This window comes from Diadema antillarum, unplaced genomic scaffold, assembly GCF_040938485.1.
Source record: "Diadema antillarum isolate AM-2024a unplaced genomic scaffold, OU_Dant_1.0 seq00001014_RagTag, whole genome shotgun sequence".
Lineage (NCBI taxonomy): Eukaryota > Metazoa > Echinodermata > Echinoidea > Diadematoida > Diadematidae > Diadema > Diadema antillarum.
Window position 1 is genome coordinate 317,793 of NW_027271850.1, and position 18,333 is coordinate 336,125.

An 18,333-nucleotide genomic window follows, 5' to 3' on the forward strand; every position below is an offset into this window, starting at 1 on the left:
GTTGCCTTCTTCAGACTATAATCATGGTTCCAGACAAAACAACTAAAAACTTTTGATGATTTACATAATTTCTACATCAAGTAGATGATGCTAGATGGAAGCTATCAAAGTTAATAATAGATTGTCATTATTTTCTCTATGATTATTGATTGGTATAGCCTACTAGTATGTAATATTCAACAGTCATACCTGCACAACAGAAGAGGAGTTGGGGCCTTTACAGGTTCAGGGAAATGATTCACTGCGCAGTCAGCTCAGCCATCCTACGCGAAATAACAAGAATTATTTGTAACTTTTTCATGATGGTATTTCATTAACAAATTGGTCTTCCCTCGTGCGATTGATCGTGATAATTACTCCGGCAGACTTGAAACTCAATGTCATGGTAACAACAACCGCGTTTTTTATGTTTGATCTTATTGCTTCGTCCCTGATGTCACTTAGCGATTGAGGTGTCTCCCATAGCAAAGAACTAATTTGCTATCCGTGGATAAAAGCGGCACAGACGAGTCCATGTGTTGTGCCTGCCAGTATGATCGACAATAGTAACCAGCGTGCCAAGAGTAAAATGATAAGTCAAACTTCAAGTGAAATGAAATATTGTCCTTTCAGATAGATAGAAAACAGAGATATGTAAATAGAAAACATCAGAAAGAAAAAAATAAAGAGAGTGAGACAAATAGACATTAAAGAAGGAACGCATGAGAGAACGTTAAGGAGAAAATGATTGTAAGTGAAGAAGGCAGAGGCATGCAGACACAACAAAAGCAAAACAAAAAGCGTGAACGAAAGGAGAAAATTGAAATGGAGAGAGGACGATAGAGATATAGACGGTGAAACTGAAACCGAGGAGAAATATCACGTGACTGAACATCATTATTCTGAGAACCGCGAAGACACATTGATTTCGTGGACATTAACGTCATACCAGTTCTTCACCTCTCAAAAATGCATGGTTTTGAAAATCTTTTGAAAACAGATATTTCCTTTAAAATGCTCGTCCAAATGTAGCGAGAGATAAAACATGCGGGCGACACCGATAGATACTGTAGATAAGAACGAGGGAGAGAGGGAGAGGGAGGGAGAGAGAAAGATGGGGGTGGAGGTGCGCCTACGTCGCAAACAACATACAACCGGGAAGCAACATTCATTAGCAGAGGCACCTAAAAGGATTATACAATTAATAATTGATTAGTTTTTCAGGCAGGCGTATTATCAGGCATTAGGTTATTCACAATACACTTTGCGTGTCTGTTCTGTAACACACGTCACACGAGAGTCTGTTGACAGTAACCATCTAGCTGCTAGTTCTCTTTCTCCCTCTCCCTCTCTCGCAAGATCCCCTACCACCCCCCCCCTCCCTCTTTCCCTTCCTCTCTCGCTTTTATCCTGGAATCTCATGGATAATTAATTGCCGGTGACAATGAGTGAATGTCCCGCATAATGTCTAATTTTACTTAAAGTAGCAAATTATGTATTTTTTTTTACTCTAATTTCCATACTTTACCCAAAACTTTAACTTTCTTTCCGCGAACCTACTCTCACAAGCATCGGCTTCTATGTAGGTTCCCACCACACACAATTTCATTTATCCGTCATGAATGTAATGTACTTGAGAATGATTTCAATATTGATTTTGTGCAATGTAAATGCTATTTGTAAATTCTGCACTTATAACTTATAATTTATGTGTTATTTTACATTGTCATGGATGGATGTTGTAAACATAACACTGTATGATTTGTGTGGAAACTTGATAAATGAAACAACATTGGCCAATCTTTTATGAATTTTATTATGAAAATGATGCTTGAAAATCGAAGGTTCCAGTTAAGCAAAAGCTCAAATTCGTTTAACAGAGCTTGGAAAATCGAAAGCAATTACTAGCAAGAAGCACTGTAAGCCAAAAGGTCCGTTTTATGCATACGTTTTCAAGCAAATGGTTGGTCTCTAAGCCTATTGCCAGTATTTATGCATCCGGCCCAGGCTTTCTTCCATTCATCTGGAATGAGTCCGGTATGCAATGAGACATTAAACAGGTGAGTTAAATATGTTTATGTTTTCAAGGGGCATTTGTCGGCCGGTCCGAATGTGTGTTCAGAGGGACCGGTGACGTCACACTGTCCCAAAATAGAGACAAAAGATGACCTTGCATCACACAACCAAAAAAAAAAAAAAAAAAAGTCGCACACACTGGTTTTGTGTCAGGACTCAAAATAGGTGACATGGGTCAACTAATTCAATTTTGAGTTTTTCATGTTTTCTGAAAGTGCAAGACTTCAGCTACGTCACGGTAAAGTTTGAGATCAGAAAACGAAGAGAAAATTGTGATTTTAGCAGTTTTTCTAGAACACCTTTTTTATAGTAGTGTGATTAGGCGTGTCTTAGAATCCACTTTTCATTTCTTAAAAACCCTTTGCACACTCTTCTCTTTCAACTCTAATAACTTTTGAAAGGATGATGCCACTGCTTTGAAAATTGGTGCAAGTCATTGACAGAAAAATGTGTTGATACATCGTGATCAATTTCAGCCTAATTATGATAATCCCTTCATTGTTTATACTGCGGAGTTTCACATCCTGTTCTTTTTTCGTCTCATTCATTGCACAGCATGGCATGGTAAAGAGTGCTTTAAATATCCTATAGTTCAGAACCTCATTTCTCAGTAAACGTTTTTCCACAGTTGGTGTTTTCTTTTCAACATTAGATAGGTTTGATAGGAGAGTCCATTTGAATTGTGTTATGCATCATTTTGAAGCTTAGACTCTGCTCCTTCAAATCTGTTCTTACCTAAAAATCCTTGTCTGGCGACATTTTGTTGGCTTTGGAGTGCGCGGTTACATAATATGGAATATTCAGTTTTACATGAAGTTGGCCTCAAACTCGGTTAAACACCGATCAACAGCCGAAACAAATACGACGCCTAAAGAAGGTCACACGATGGCACCCGAACAATATTAGAAGGTTACACGAAGATGTAAGATGCAAGATCATCTGGCTATTTTTCGAAAGGCCAAAAATTTCCACCACTCACGAAGCTGCTGCCGGAGCTTTAGAAACTCTATCGACGGTCATACGACATACTGTAGCATGAGATGCCTTCGCGAATGACAGGAAGTTTATACAATGAGAGCCGAATTAGAAATTCCTTTTATCACGTGTCCATCTTTGCTCAATTTCGGGACAGTGCGGTTTGTACATTAGGAGAGTTGGTGATGTCATTTCATCACGATATTGGTTATAAATGCTATGTACATGTGCGATATAGTTAATAACATGTAATTTGGAGGCGTGTTTTGTCTCTGTATGTATGTGCGCGAGCAGATGTAGGCGTGTCCTCGTTTGGCACCAGGTTGGAGAGTGGTTGGTATTCATGATTATGTGGTGTGAGATTATTGTTATCTTTGAGTGGACGTGGTTATGTTAAGAGTGTTGTTGGGCGATGGCGTTGTAGGCTCGCTAATCATATTCACATTGATCTGTAAGGGGAGGGGGATGCTTTGCGGATAGCTGCTGTTTTGATATTTTCATGCTACTCTCCAGGGAGGTCTGTCTAGCTCTCCTTTTGAGGTTTGCTTCACCTGAAGTGGATCTCTGTTTTTAGATGTCAGTCATAAGTCATTGGTTTGGAATATTTTTTTTCTCTCCCCTGCTTCACATATAGGCCTTTAATGTGCTAAGATGTGTACCAGTTATGTACAAACGATATTTTATGCATCATCCTATGAAATATGCTTCCCGAAATAAAAGTATGAATAGAAGATGACTGAAACATAAAAGAGACGTATTAGAACACAGATGAATTGGTATGGTTCAGGTGACAAACTATTCCCATTTAACTATTCGTGTGCGTTTCATATGGCTATCCATCAGTATATTCGTCGATATTTTCTCACATATTCTGTATGTATGTATTTTGATCGACTGCATTCCTATTTGAATGATTTTTGCTGAGATAAACGAAAGTAAATCCCCAGGCAAAGACCTTATGTATATTGTATTCTACATAATAATCATGAATAAAGTACACACTCAAATAGAATGAAGTATACTATGAACTGCTTACAAAGTGTAATTATAACATCGGATACCTATCAAATATTTAAAGAGGAAAGTTCCGTAACTGGTAAGTTCATGATTATTGAAGTAATGACGGGTATATCAAAATTATTTCTTTGCCATCTTTTCACAAATCCTTATGTTTTTTCCGTTCTCATGATCTCAGCAAGAGAGCAAAAGTGCCCCTCTTTTCTTTGCTTGCAGCTTTTGCAAGCAAATCATATTCAGCTGTCAAACAACAACCGTACAATAACATTAGACAATGATGCAACTTACATACATCTAGTAATACATGCTGTCTATAAAATTAATACTGAAACCATTTTCATTATGTTTGTGTTACTCATTTGTGTGTTTAGGTCTATGTCGGAAAAGATTGATGTGAGTTTTCATCAGTTATCCCCTTGATTGATGTAAACTCACATCTTGCCTTTATTACCGTCGACGTCAATTTTGAAATTTGTCTATAATGACGATGGGCATTCAATGATGTATGACTTCACCCCTCAATTTACGTACCTACTGATCTCCTTTAGTTCATTATTAAACCATCTTGCTGAACATGGTTTTTATAATTTCTTCAACCTATTTTGTTCAATTCATCCATTCATTCATTCATTCATTCATTCATTCATTCATACATTCATTCATTTACTCATTCATTCATTCATTTCATTCATACATTCATTCATTTACTCATTCATTCATTCATTTCATTCATTTATTTTTTTTTCATTTCCAACAGAAACATACACAAATATTGTAGAAATTGAGTCAATAATCAATGCACAAAATTCACTCACAAATCTATGAACGGGTAATTAATTAGGCACACAGAGGTTTAAAGGAATAGCTGGCTCATACTGGTTTCAAAGGCTGGATATACTATAGAGTGTGTTTTTAATCGTATAATCCTACCCTCTGGCATGGAAGTATAGCTAAACCGTTTTTTTTTTATGACAAATTGTCTGCATATCTTTTATTTCCTGCAAACAAAATAATAAACACATGGTTTAGTTGCCAGCACACTTTATATATAACCGCTTTATGAATAACGTCAGTCTTGAACTATAAACGGACAGGGGGCTATACTTTGCACATGGACCAAAAAACAAAACAAAAACAAAAACGAAAACTGAAAGTTTTTTTCTTTTTATTTTCAGATTGTATAATCATTTTGTTGCCTTCTTTAGACTATCATCATGGCTCCAGACAAGACAACTAAAAACGTTTGATGATTTACATAATTTCTACATCAAGTAAATGATGCTAAAAGGAAGCTATCAGGGTCAAAAATATTCTATTTCAATGTCATTATTTTCTCTCTGATGATTGATTGGTGTCGCCTTCTAGTACCTTATGTAATATTCAACAGTTATACCTGTCCAGCAGAAGTAGAGTTGGGGCCTTTACAGGTTCAGGGAAATGATTCACTGCGCAGTCAGCTCTTCCTCAGCGAAATAACAAGAATATTTGTAACTTGCGAAGACTAAAATGTGCGAAGACTAAAATGATCAAACTTCGAAGTCAAACTTCAAGTAAAATTAAATATTGTCCTCTCAGATAGATAAACAGAGATAGTTAAACAGAAAACATAAGAACGAAAAAAATAATGAGAGCAAGACAAATAAAAATTGAAGAAGGAACGCATGAAAGAGCATTAAGGAGAAGATGATTGTAAGTGAAGTAGGCAGAGACAGACGCAACAAAAACAAAACAAAAAGAGAAAAAAGATAGAAGTAAAATGAGAAACCCATGAGAAAGCGTGAACGAAAAAAAGAAATTGAAATAGAGAGAGGGTGATAGACAGAGAAATATCAGGTGACTGAACATGATATTTTCATGTTATCATCTTGATGCTTTTGCAATTATCCCCCTCCCATTGAATACATAGATGCACTCCCCGTTTTGTAATCATTATTCTGAGAATCGCGAAGACACATTGATTTCGTGGACATTAACGTCATACCAATTCTTCACCTCTCATTAAAATTAAAATTTGGAAAACAGATTTTTCCTTTAAAATGGTCGTCAAAATGTAGCGAGAAAATAAAACATGCGGGCGACACCGATAGATACTGTAGATAAGAACGAGGGAGAGAGGGAGAAGGAGGGAGAGAGAAAAAGGGGGGGGGGGGAATGTGCCTACGTCGCAAACAAGATAAAACCGGGAAGTAATATTCATTAGCAGAGGCACCTAAAAGGATTATAACATGAATATTTGATTAGTTTTTCAGGCAGGCATATCATCTGGCATTAGGTTATTCACAATACACCCTGCTTGTCTGTTCGTTGTTTTCTGTAACACACGTCACACGGGAGTCTGATGACAGTAACCATCTAGCTGCTTGTTCTCTCTCTCTCTCTCTCTCTCTCTCTCTCTCTCTCTCTTTCTCTCGCAAGATCCTCCATTCCTCCTCCTCTCCCCCTCCCCCCCCCCTCTCTCTCTCTCTTTCTTTTCATTCCGGAACCTCATGGTTAATTAATTGCCGGTGACAAAGAGTGGTGTGCTGCAGAATGTCGAAGTTTACTTGAAGAAGGAAATTGTATGGTTTTTTTTTTTAAATTCTAATTTCTATGATTTGACCATAATTAACATTTATTTTTGACAATCCTTACTATGTATGTAAATATAAATCCTTACCCCTTGCACTTGACAGATCTGGTCAGACAGACATAACCACATTGAATAGTCTCTAACTCAACACACACAAGTATAAAAGTTCTCATGATACACTATGGATATTTTTTTTATATATTTCCCTTTCCCTGCCTGTGTGCTTTTTATTGTTATTCAAGTGAGCAAGGCTAAAATTCCGATTATTATTATTTTTTTGTTATTAAGGAATGATGATTGTCTAATACGATAAAAGGTCAAATTCAACAAAGTCTCCTAGCTCAGGTGCACGTATAGTTAATGTATGTTGCTTTCCTGACAGCAACTTAAGCTCGAATATGCGTTGTCAGTATAGGTTTTCCTTTTTTAAGTCCCCCCTCCCGATTTTCTCTCTCTGTACAAGTTATACAGAGACAGTGTATACATATGCAGCAGGTTCTGCTGGCATCATTTTCATTATTTGGTTTTGTTGGAGGACACGTCACCATTTTTTTTAAACATAGATGAATCGGACTTTAGAGCACTGTAACATATGGTGGCCGTAGCGGGGGTGGGAGGGAATGAGGCTTCCATAGAACAACATAAGTATTTTCAATTGGATATGCAATGAGCCAGGTGCATTGCTATGTCAGTGCAAAAAAATCTTTTGTTCGGTATACTTGAAGCCCCCAGTTAGAAATTACCATAAAAACAGCACCAAAATCGAATTGGTTTATAGGGAGAAGGAGTTATAACAGAATATGAAAATTTAAAGGGGAAATCCAGTCCAAATATAAGTTAGTCTCATAAGAAAGAGTAAAATATTGCGAGTTCAATGGTAAAATTCTAACCGAAATCGGGTGACAAATAAGGAAGTTTTTACATTTTGAAGTTTTGCGAATTTTTCAGGAAACAGTTTTTGAACGGTCAATATGAATATGCAAATGGCAAAGTGATCATTTCCTTCCCTATCAGACTAATTTATTTTTGAACTGGATTTCCCCTTCAACGAACAATATAACCTGCCCTTTAAAAAGGGACGGTCTTGCTTCGCACTCGTCATCACATATTAAAGAGTTTTGAGAAGGACGGTCTCTCCTTTTGATTGGCCCAAAATATCCACGGTAGTTGCACCATTCCATGTGATGCCAACCTGTCATGGTCACATTCAACCACCGCCGGTTGCTGCATTCGCAATTCCTCGAGTTTTAAATTTGCGTTTGTTGAACACTCGCAACACATCAACGAGGAAGGGTGGTCTTGAACATCTGTCATTTACCTCGTTCTGTTGTTTGATTCCATACACATATATATGTTTATCATATTTGTATCTATGTATCTTTTTTCATCTTTTTTATCATCTCTTTCACTTTGATCATTACCAAAAATTTACTAGTTATCGATGCAAATGTTTTGTAGTAGAACGCAAAGAAAGTCCAGGAAGAGATACGCACATTGACATCAGGCGTCGGAGACGTTCATCAATGCAACAGGATACTAGTATTCTTTCAATCTTGACGTTGAAGTTTGTCTCCTTTTCGAGGATAGAGTGTTTTGATCTGAGCGTTTGTAGTCAACGCCCTTTCGACAGGGAATGTAATTCAACGAACAAAGGAACAAAATGAAAGAGGGAAGTATCACCGCACAGGTAAGACATACACGCCGTCCTCTCACTCGCTCACGGATCTCATCATTTGGGATGGAAAATGTTTAGTTTCCTGATATTTGGTCTTATTTCACTGCTTTTGGATAGGACGCGGAGAAATGGTGAAATTAAAATCTGCGAAAGATAAAATAGTGTTTTTTTTATATTTACACTAACAGATCATTCATCATGTTGATGTGTGGTGCAAGCAAAATTTTATGTCTTGCAAATCAAGGCGAACATGCAGTGAATATAAATTACAAGTATATATATTAAAATGTACGTCATAAAGGACCATCAATCAGGAAAGTCGTTTCGAACAAGAAAGCTATAGTTGTTGCTTTTTTCATAAGTGTAAGATGTCATTTGCCGTTTTCCCCATACAGTATAAGGAATGTCTCCTCGAAGTCTTAAACTTGAAAATGACAGTGATTTGCCACCGAGATGTTGTATTTACAGTTAAATAAAATCAATATGTGTTGTGTGTCGGAAGCATATGGGATAAAATCATTGTTTACAGTCTGAGAAATGTGCGAAATAAAATCAAAATGCCCTCACATCTGTACACTTATGCTGTCGGTTCACTCGAGAATGACGGAGAAGTGAAAAGATAAGTCACAAATCGAAACGAGGTATATGCAAATTGATTCCCTACAATCTGTCACTGGATTTAATGTAGCACATTTTTAGATACACAAAAAGAAAGAAAGAAACAAAAAAAGAAAGAAAGAAATATCAAAGAGGTAAGCTGCATTCCCGTGCTTGCTAATTTTGATTATGATTACAAGTTTATTTGATACCCAACTGATCCTAATAAGTTCGTAAAGGTTTTTTAATGTAGGCCTATACAGAGCTTGTAAATGTGTCAAATTGGATAAAAGCGAATACATTGTCTTAAAATAACCGAAGAAATTATATGTTATTTAGTAACTCGATAACTCACATTCCTACCCAAATGATATTTGACAATGTTGTTATTAAGGAAGTCAAGACCACACAATATCTAGGTTTACAATTGACAATAAGCTCACCTGGAAATCCTATATTGATAACATTCACTAGATAGTTTCAAGAAATATTGGAATTATCAATCACGTCAAACTGGTTCTCCCCGAATCAGTACTTTGGTTGTTGATTTCAACTCTTATTCTACCTCACCTCAATCATGGCGTAATAGCATGGGGGAATGCAGTGCAAACATATAGACAGAGTGCTTTGGTTATAGAAAAGAGCAAAGGGATTGATCGGAGAAAGGAATTTTATGTTTACCGGTTCTAAGCTTTGGATTTCTTTCTATCATTCATTGAAACAAGCTCAAAGCTTCAAAAGCTTTTGATATAAGCTCCAAATATACTTCTTGATGAATATCAATAATTGGTTTCACGGTACTTGATATCAATGTATTTTAACCAATGTTTTCAAGAAGTATTTTCAAAATGCATACTCGTATGATTGTCTTCTGTTTAATTCATGTTTTTGTTATCATTTTATTGTATATTACGTCCACTACATGGGATATGAATAAATTTCAAAATTTCAATAATTTGGAACTCTCATGATTATGTAGGGACGCCTGAATTAGCTAATGTTTGCTTTTGGCCAATATAAGGACAAAAAAGATATCAAAGAACATTTACGAATGCGTTAAATGATTGTGCTTATTCACATATTTAATCAAATGTTTGAAAATGTGATGCCGTCTATATAACTTTGAGTGACCATTTAAATTGTAGGATTGCTTGTTCCTGGTAAAATACTGAATATTCAAAGCAAACGAACCACAACTATATCACCACCAGAAATATCGAAAAGACTAATTTACTATACATTTTTAGAAAGTTCAGGTGGCATATGAAAGTGAGACTACGTAGTATCCTTGACTTTTTGTAATTCGTATATACTACAGAGGCTTCAAAATTTACCTATAATGTTAGAGAGCTACGCAATTATACCTTATTGCTGAAAATTATATGTACAGGACAAAGTTGTTTCGGCTGAGACCTAATGTCAGGTTTCTAACTTAATGAGAAACATCATATGAAATATGAAAGGGCATGTAATTCCAACAGGGATTCAGAGTTTATTGGTGAAAATTGGGTTTGAAATAGCTGAGATATCCAAACAGGGCAATCGTAATGAAAAGTGGGACCCATCTTTTATTAGGATCACTTTGTTTTACTTTGTTTTCTTTTTGATTTCTCAGCCATTCTAAAACCGATTTTTATCTAATTAATTTAGAATTCCTCTTAAGATGGTATTATCTAAATATTTCATAAGTGGTTTCTAGATATCTCACAAAACGTTGAAATGCCAATCCTCATCTCCACCAATACTATGCCATCTCTTTAACTTTGCAACTGTTTAAATCAGTTATAATGTTTCCAAAGTTAAACGAGACCGTCCAATATAGACTCGGCGCGTAAATTCATGAAATTCAACCTGTTTCCTGTCATTCGTCCGGTACACATACAACACTTTACAAGGCTTGAGCCATGCGTTCGGATTTTACCGGACGCATGGTTCTGTGTGGATCAGAGCAACTTGCTCTAGAGAAAAAAAAAAATGTCCACTGATGTTCCTCAAAACGTCCGATTTGAGAAAGCATAAACATGATTAGAGCAAATTTCGACGACATACCCAATGACTTTTTGACTGTTTGATATCAGTTTCATTTGTTTACATTTGCTTTACATTGATTTTATGAGTTATGTTACAGCTCTCTGTAATTGTATTACATACTGTATTCTGATACATGTGTTACCTATAGTTCTTCGTAAATTTTTAGAGTTTTTTTTATTGATAAAATGTAATTTAATCTCCTTGCTGAAAGAAAAAAAAAGTTTCCGATCTGATTTGTGACCCGTCATCACCACAAATCAATCAAATCAAGATTGAAAAAAAAAGAGTTCAATTAAGGTGTTTCACAAAAAGAACTTGCTTGACTTGTTATATAAGAAAAACAAAAGAACAGTAAAAATATGGAAATTATTACATGAGTATACATGTCTTCATTAGTATTTACACAAAAATACACACGTGAACCAAAACAATATACACTTCCACATGGGACATATACGCATACATCGTGTACACACAATATTGTATGATTTTATTACATACTTGCAAATTGTACGCATAAAAATTATTTGTCAAGTATAAAGAAATATTTGTGTTATAAATCAGTTAACTCTAAATTATTACCTATCTTACCCACACTACCATGACTACGTGGGTTCCCACAGGGCTCTATATTGGGCTCCTTACTATTCTTGGCGTTCGATGGATGATAAGCAAACTTAACTTTGTTACTATACAATACATTCGATATGCCGACGATACCGATCCATCCCGTTCCCAATTCAACTATTTCAGTCATTCTTACGAACTCTTTATACTGAATTACCGAAATTGTCTTCATGATTTAATAGCAATAGATTAGCAGTCAATTTAAACAAGATTAGTTTTATTCATTTTCAATTATTATAAATACTATTGAAGATGGGCAATATCCCAACATTATGGTGGATGATACATTATTAGAGAGCACTGGATTTCTTGGGATTTGTAAAGCTGAAAATTTGTAATGGAACTTTCATGTGCAACATAACTGTGATAACATTTCCCGTAATGTTTCTAGGTATATTTAGTGTACTCCTGCTTTATAACTACTTGATACCATCATACGCCTAACATTGCAACATTATCTACATGGGCACCCTCAAAAAGTTATAATGATAGCATATTATTACTGATCACTCTTACAAAAGAAAGCACTAACTCAGGTTTCAGGATCATTCAGTTCCCATATTAACAGAATTTTATTTCGTTTGCATGGTGTCAGTTTCCATTTTCTTTTTTTTCCTCATTATTTCAGTTGATCATGGGTATACACTCATATCCTGCAGGACAATCTGAAAAGTAATTTTCATTTCGATGATCCTAAAACGATGATAGCTCTGAAATCTATCGGAGGGGTTTTGCAGGATGTTGACCGAGCGGGAATTATAAGCCCCAAATAGACAGATTTTCCGCAAAGGAAGAGAGTTAATTATTTATAGGGTGCAAATACATTCACGCAATTCACCATTATGATGAAAGAGGTACAACATGGAGTTCAAATCGAAGAGCGTATTTCCGGGCGAACTGCTAGTTTATTGGCAGATACTTTGCGTTAACATACATAGTCGACATGAGTTGAGACAGGACTTGGCTAACTGCACTACACGAAGACTCTGTCCCAAAAGTCTCTTTGAAAGTTCTAGATTCAAGAAGTTCCTTGCCGATCAAAAAAGATACAACATAGGTTGTATGTTATTATTCTGCACTAATACCGTGTGGGCGAGTGTCTTGAGTTTGTGCAGCGAGAATGACTCTTGTTGAGGATGACTGAGCAGCGTTTTGTGGATATTATTGTTTCAATTAATGTTATAGTGAGTTGGTTTATATCGCGTGGCTTCGGGACTTGAAATGGACTGTGTATGGGAGTGTTTTGCTTCGTTCTGTGTTGTAGTTGGTTTCCGTGTATTTTTCCCCTGATAGCTGATTGTTTTACCGACATATTATCAAGTAGAAAGCCCAATCTGGTGTTGCAGCCAAGGGGAGGATGTAATTTGGAATTCCTGTTGTCAGGGCATGGACCTAATATACATTGACTGTTCACGGCAGTCTTTCTTTGATGTAAACATCGTCACCGACACATGATTATGTGCATCTTAATGAGTACATTCAGGTGTCTGGACAAAAACGATTGTGTGATCATGTATCGTCACTAACAAAAGAATCGCTTCCCTCATTTCAGTCTTGTTTCGCTGATGTGCCTTTTTCAGACGGAAATGTCTTTGAATGAATACAGATGATGAGGAGCAGCAAAACCTGAGATGATGACAAATTTTGTGTCAAAAGATGGGTAATTGCTGATTGCACTTTTTCGTACACGCATAAGACCTTACCTAATGGCAAGATATACCTGTTCTCCACCGCTACCGTCCCTTTTTGTTCTGGAATAAGCTGCAGAAAAGTGAAATATTGAGATCACAAATGACAATAATTCTGCCAAAATATTAGCTTTCTTTTAAAAACTGCCTGCTTCTCCCAAGCGAATTTGTTTGAGGCATGATTACCTAACATACACCACGACTACATATTCATTTTACTTGATTTTTGTGAGTTATTTTCTTCTGCGCATATAGTTTTAGATTTCTCGAATCTTCGTCTTGTTCTTCTCCCGGCTTGCTGGCGGTGACGACGATGGTATCAAAGCAGTGAAGCATCCTAAAATGTCTTTGTGGCGCTTTTGAGATGTACAGGTGCATTGATTAATTAAAGATACGATGAATGTCCTTGTATATTGGGTACATGGTCAGAGGAAGCATTCTTTCAATTCTTATTTGTGTAATCCTAATTTTGACGGAGGTTTGTTCGGCATTGGGTCTTGGGCGTAAACTTTTAGGTCCTGAAGATGGGGCATCAAGTATTGTCTGAATGAAATGAGGGACTGTCTGGGAATGTGGATTTCATTTCTTTTGGATAGTTTAGACTTGAGTTGGCATTACTTAGAATTCATTTTATTTTGTTTTATTTTGTTTTTGGTATTGGAGAATGTGGTCACAAAGGGTATCCGATGATTGGGTGCCTTTTCATTGTAAATACGGAGTTTATCGGTGTTTTTTTTATTAGGGGGAGGAGGGGGATTGTACTAGCGGTCGAGTAGGAGTGTCTGTTTAGTGAAAGATTTTACTTTTTTTTTGTTAGACATTTTTTGTATAATTGTAGGGCCTGACGGTATGAGATACTGTTTGTATTATGTGTATGGGGCGGGAGAAGGTATGAGTGTGTATCTGCTGGTTTGCTGTCTCTGCTTGAAGATGGGAGTTGATAATTTGAGTGTTGTGTCGAGGAAGTTTACTTCTGCATTGAATATTTTGAATGTTTATTTGGTGCTTGGGAAGAGATTATTGAGAGTTTCGATGAATTTGTTGAGGCTACATGATGCAAGAGAACAGATGAATTGAATAATACTTTATAGACAGAAATTATTGGCTCAGAGTATATTAGATTATGCTTTAATTTCTTCAAAGTGTCGAGAAGATTGACGGACAATCACATTGATATTATGGAGTGAGAGCAAATTAATTTGATGGATGGTTTTATTTTGATATGCAAATTGCACTGGAAATTCACAAAAAGCTTATGTAACAATAAAGATTGTGTGGATGAGTTGTACATGGGGAAACAAAGAGGATTGTTAAAATGGAATGTAAAAAGAAATGTTGGTACTATACAGTTAGCAGTTGATGATGTTTTGGATACTTTCACACTTGAAATGATTTCACTTCTTGTCAAACACATTCAGCCGAGAACAAAGCCAGGAAAGGTCGAAAGCTTGGCAATTGAAATACAGTATAAAAAGCAACATTATTGGATATACCAGCATATTTCATTCTTACACATAGGGTATTCGGCAACTCTTGAATAAAGAGGTGTTGGAAACACTTTAAACTTAAAAAAACTTACTATATTTAAAAAATACCTAAACGATATCTTTGTATGCAAAATAAAAAAAACCCTACAGTCTTGCTTCTCTTTGATATCCCTCAGGTGACCTTTATCCTGGTTATTCCTGTTGTTTTCGTGGGTGCTGATCCACTCATAGGTAGGCCTAATCATCCGCTATTGAACATACTCGTATTCATATATTAGATCATGCAGACCATATTTAGTGTGTTAGCTTTATATTAACAACAAAAGAAGTGTAAAACGGGGTTTTCATGATGCAAGCGAGAAAAATGAACTCATTGTTCATATCGTAGCAAGCTGAGGGACTGATTATGACAACAAAAAAACTCTCAAATCATACATCACTGTACAATAAACTGTGATTGGTATACTCATCTTGCCATTATGAACAAGGGCAGATACATATTTTTATATTCGTTTATATGATTTTTTCTGTTAAAATATTAAAACGCTGTGAATTTAGGAAATAAGAATGCGGGGTACCTTGTCTATTTGAACCGTTCATCAGCGATCCCTTTAGGGATACTATTGGTCTTAGGGGATCAATGTCAACAGAACAAGGGAATACTTAGTCTATATACTAGGGGAGTAATGATCCTTGTCACAATACATTTATATGTCTGTCATAATCGTAACTGCGGAAAGATAATTCGGTTCTGATCAATTACTCAGTGATAATAAGTGTGACGTGTGACAAAAAGGTCCAAATAAAGAATGATAACTATCCCATAAAACAACTCTGTCAGCTTTTGCTAGGCTTTGCTGATCTTTGTCAAAGACGTATGAAAAAATGAATTTCAACTTGCATTTTTTCCCCTCATGTTCTCCTTTCCTCCCCTCCCTCTCCCTCTGCATGTAGCTACCACATGCAGTGAAGATCATAAAGTGAGGATTGAATGTGACAGGGGGTTCACAATTGAGGTTCTCGACGCTCTGTGCGTGCGCGTCCCTGTGTGTAACGGCGTCAATACAAGCTACACCGATGGGCGAGTTTCGATGTGTCAAGGCAATGTGACGGAAAGATTCTGGGGACATTGCAATGGGGCTTGGGAGTGTACGACGCGGTGCCATAAAGTAGTGAAGGAAAAAGAACATGGATGCACCGACCCTGAAGTGTTTATAAGCGTGATATATGAGTGTAAGTAGACTTTTTCGGGGAGCTATCATAAGTACACAATTGTGAGCAATACGAGTATAGATGACTTTATCTTTCATACCGTAAAGTTCCGTGTATAAGACGCACCCGTGTATAAGACGCACCCCTACTTTCGGACCTAAAATTAAAAAAAAAAAAAAAAAACACGAAAATTTCCACGCAAATATTGCATGTGTCATACATATTATTTCAGCTCAAAATTTCCCTAGAATGCAGCATGTATTTGCTCTATTTTTCGTTTCCTTTTATATTTTCTTTTAACGGTATTCATCGGACATCGGCAAAATATGGAAGTCGCAAAATGCGAGACTTGTCTCGGTACTCACTTGCTATTGTTTTGCCTTTCAATCGTGGTACATGTGTCATGCATATCGTACTCATGAGTGTACAGTACGATCTTTGCTGTCATGATAGCAGAGGGTCTCGCATATTGACGCATGTCAGACTGGAAGGTTCATTACGGAAAATAAGAAAAACATCAACAAGTGTAGCAGAGGGATCATACGGCAAGACGTACGGTGCGTACGGTAGTACACTCATGCACTAACAGTAACGTGTGTCTCTTGTACCATGCTTGTATGCACAGTGCTAGCCTTTTGCAAAAGGCAGCTCGCTATAATTTCCAGCACACGCACACAGAGAGCAATGGACTTGCACACACAGCGCGCAACGGGCAAGCGCGCTTCGATCCGATCGCTGTGTGCACGCGAGTCCATTGCAAAAGCCTCTCTGCAGCTGCTGCCTTTGCCAAAGGCTTGCTAGCTAGCTACAGTGTAGCTATGCTATCCTAGCTGGCCTCGTGAAATGAAGAGCAAACGAACGACATGGATATGCATGCATGCTTCACACATCGTTCATATTTGCGGTGACATAGTGTCGATCCTATGGCCATATTGATACTAGTACATTGATAAGTTTTACGGTATCGGTAATTTAGTAATGATACCTGTACATCGCGTATTCCAGCTACTAGGTTGGCTGTTGGTAGCTTGGTAGACTGACATCGGTAGCATACAGCAGTGCTGTTACAGCTGTTGTCTATGGCCAGATTGATACATCGTTACTGCACAAGGCCGATGTAAGTTTATCTCGTACTTGCAGCTTTTGTGTGTGTCCAGATTGAAAGATCGCTAATTTATCCGTAAGTTTTAGTGATTGCTTACCTTCCAAACGTCGATGGGCATACATGGCCCCAAGTTGGCCTTATAAAATTGGGTGTACATGACGGATTTTTTTCCGTGATTCGACTGTACCCGTGTATACGACGCACCCCCGATTTTCAACGTTTTCCGACGAAAAAATAGTGCGTCTTATACACGGAACTTTACGGTAGTTGGAATGAAGAAGGCATATGTAACGTCTTATGTTTACTTCAAGCCTTATAATGTTCATAATTATTCTTATCTGCACTAGGCACGCTAATGAATACAAGAAAAAAATCTAATAGCAAAGGCAAAATCGGTGCACATATTTGATCAAATATCTTCATTTTTTTAGAGTCATGTATTCAAATAGTGCTTCTCTCCATTTTTCTGTCTCTCTCCCTCTCTCTCTCTCTCTCTCTCTCTCTCCCTTCAATGAAAAATATATGATCGAATGTTGTAACATGTCAAATAATCTCAGGATTATTCTTCGAGTAGAAGCACAAAGTCAATTCAGTTCAGTACAATTCAATGACATTTATTCCTTCTGGAGTATGTGAGTGGCCCTGAAAAGTGCCTACCCAATCCCGACGTTTCTGCAAGCAGGTTATCGCCGTTCTCTTGAGAACGGCGAGAACATGCTTGCCGAAACGTCGGGATCGGGTAGGCGCTTTTCAGGGCCACTCAAATACTCCGGAAGGAATACGTGGTGCACCGTGAAGCCTTCCACCACCCAACGTTTAACCACCACGGAAGCCTTCAAAGATTTCGACATTTATTCCAACAAACACTGTATTATTAAGTCCAAATAACAATGCCATTAATTTTAGCATGCTCTCTAGAAATATAGCACTTGTGGCGAGTGAGCCTTAATAATGAGTATGTTGCAGTATAACAAATTATCATAAATGGAGATCTAAAACAGAGATAGGGACGAAGACAGAGGCAAAGACAGACACGAAGACCGAGAGGTACCATTGTGTTCGTACGGACATTGGCAATCAAAGAATGAGAGTAGGACCTTGTTATTCGTAAAACGTCGGTCGGCAACTCTTGGAAATTCTGCTTTCAATCTCATTGTTTAATAGTTCTTCCATGATTGTCTTGATTTGAAACATATTGCAATAAAATGTGTTGCTTAAACACATGACACATGAAAACTTAACTCCATTTAAACACTGGTATCATCGACACTTCAAAGTCATGTTGTCTGTCTATT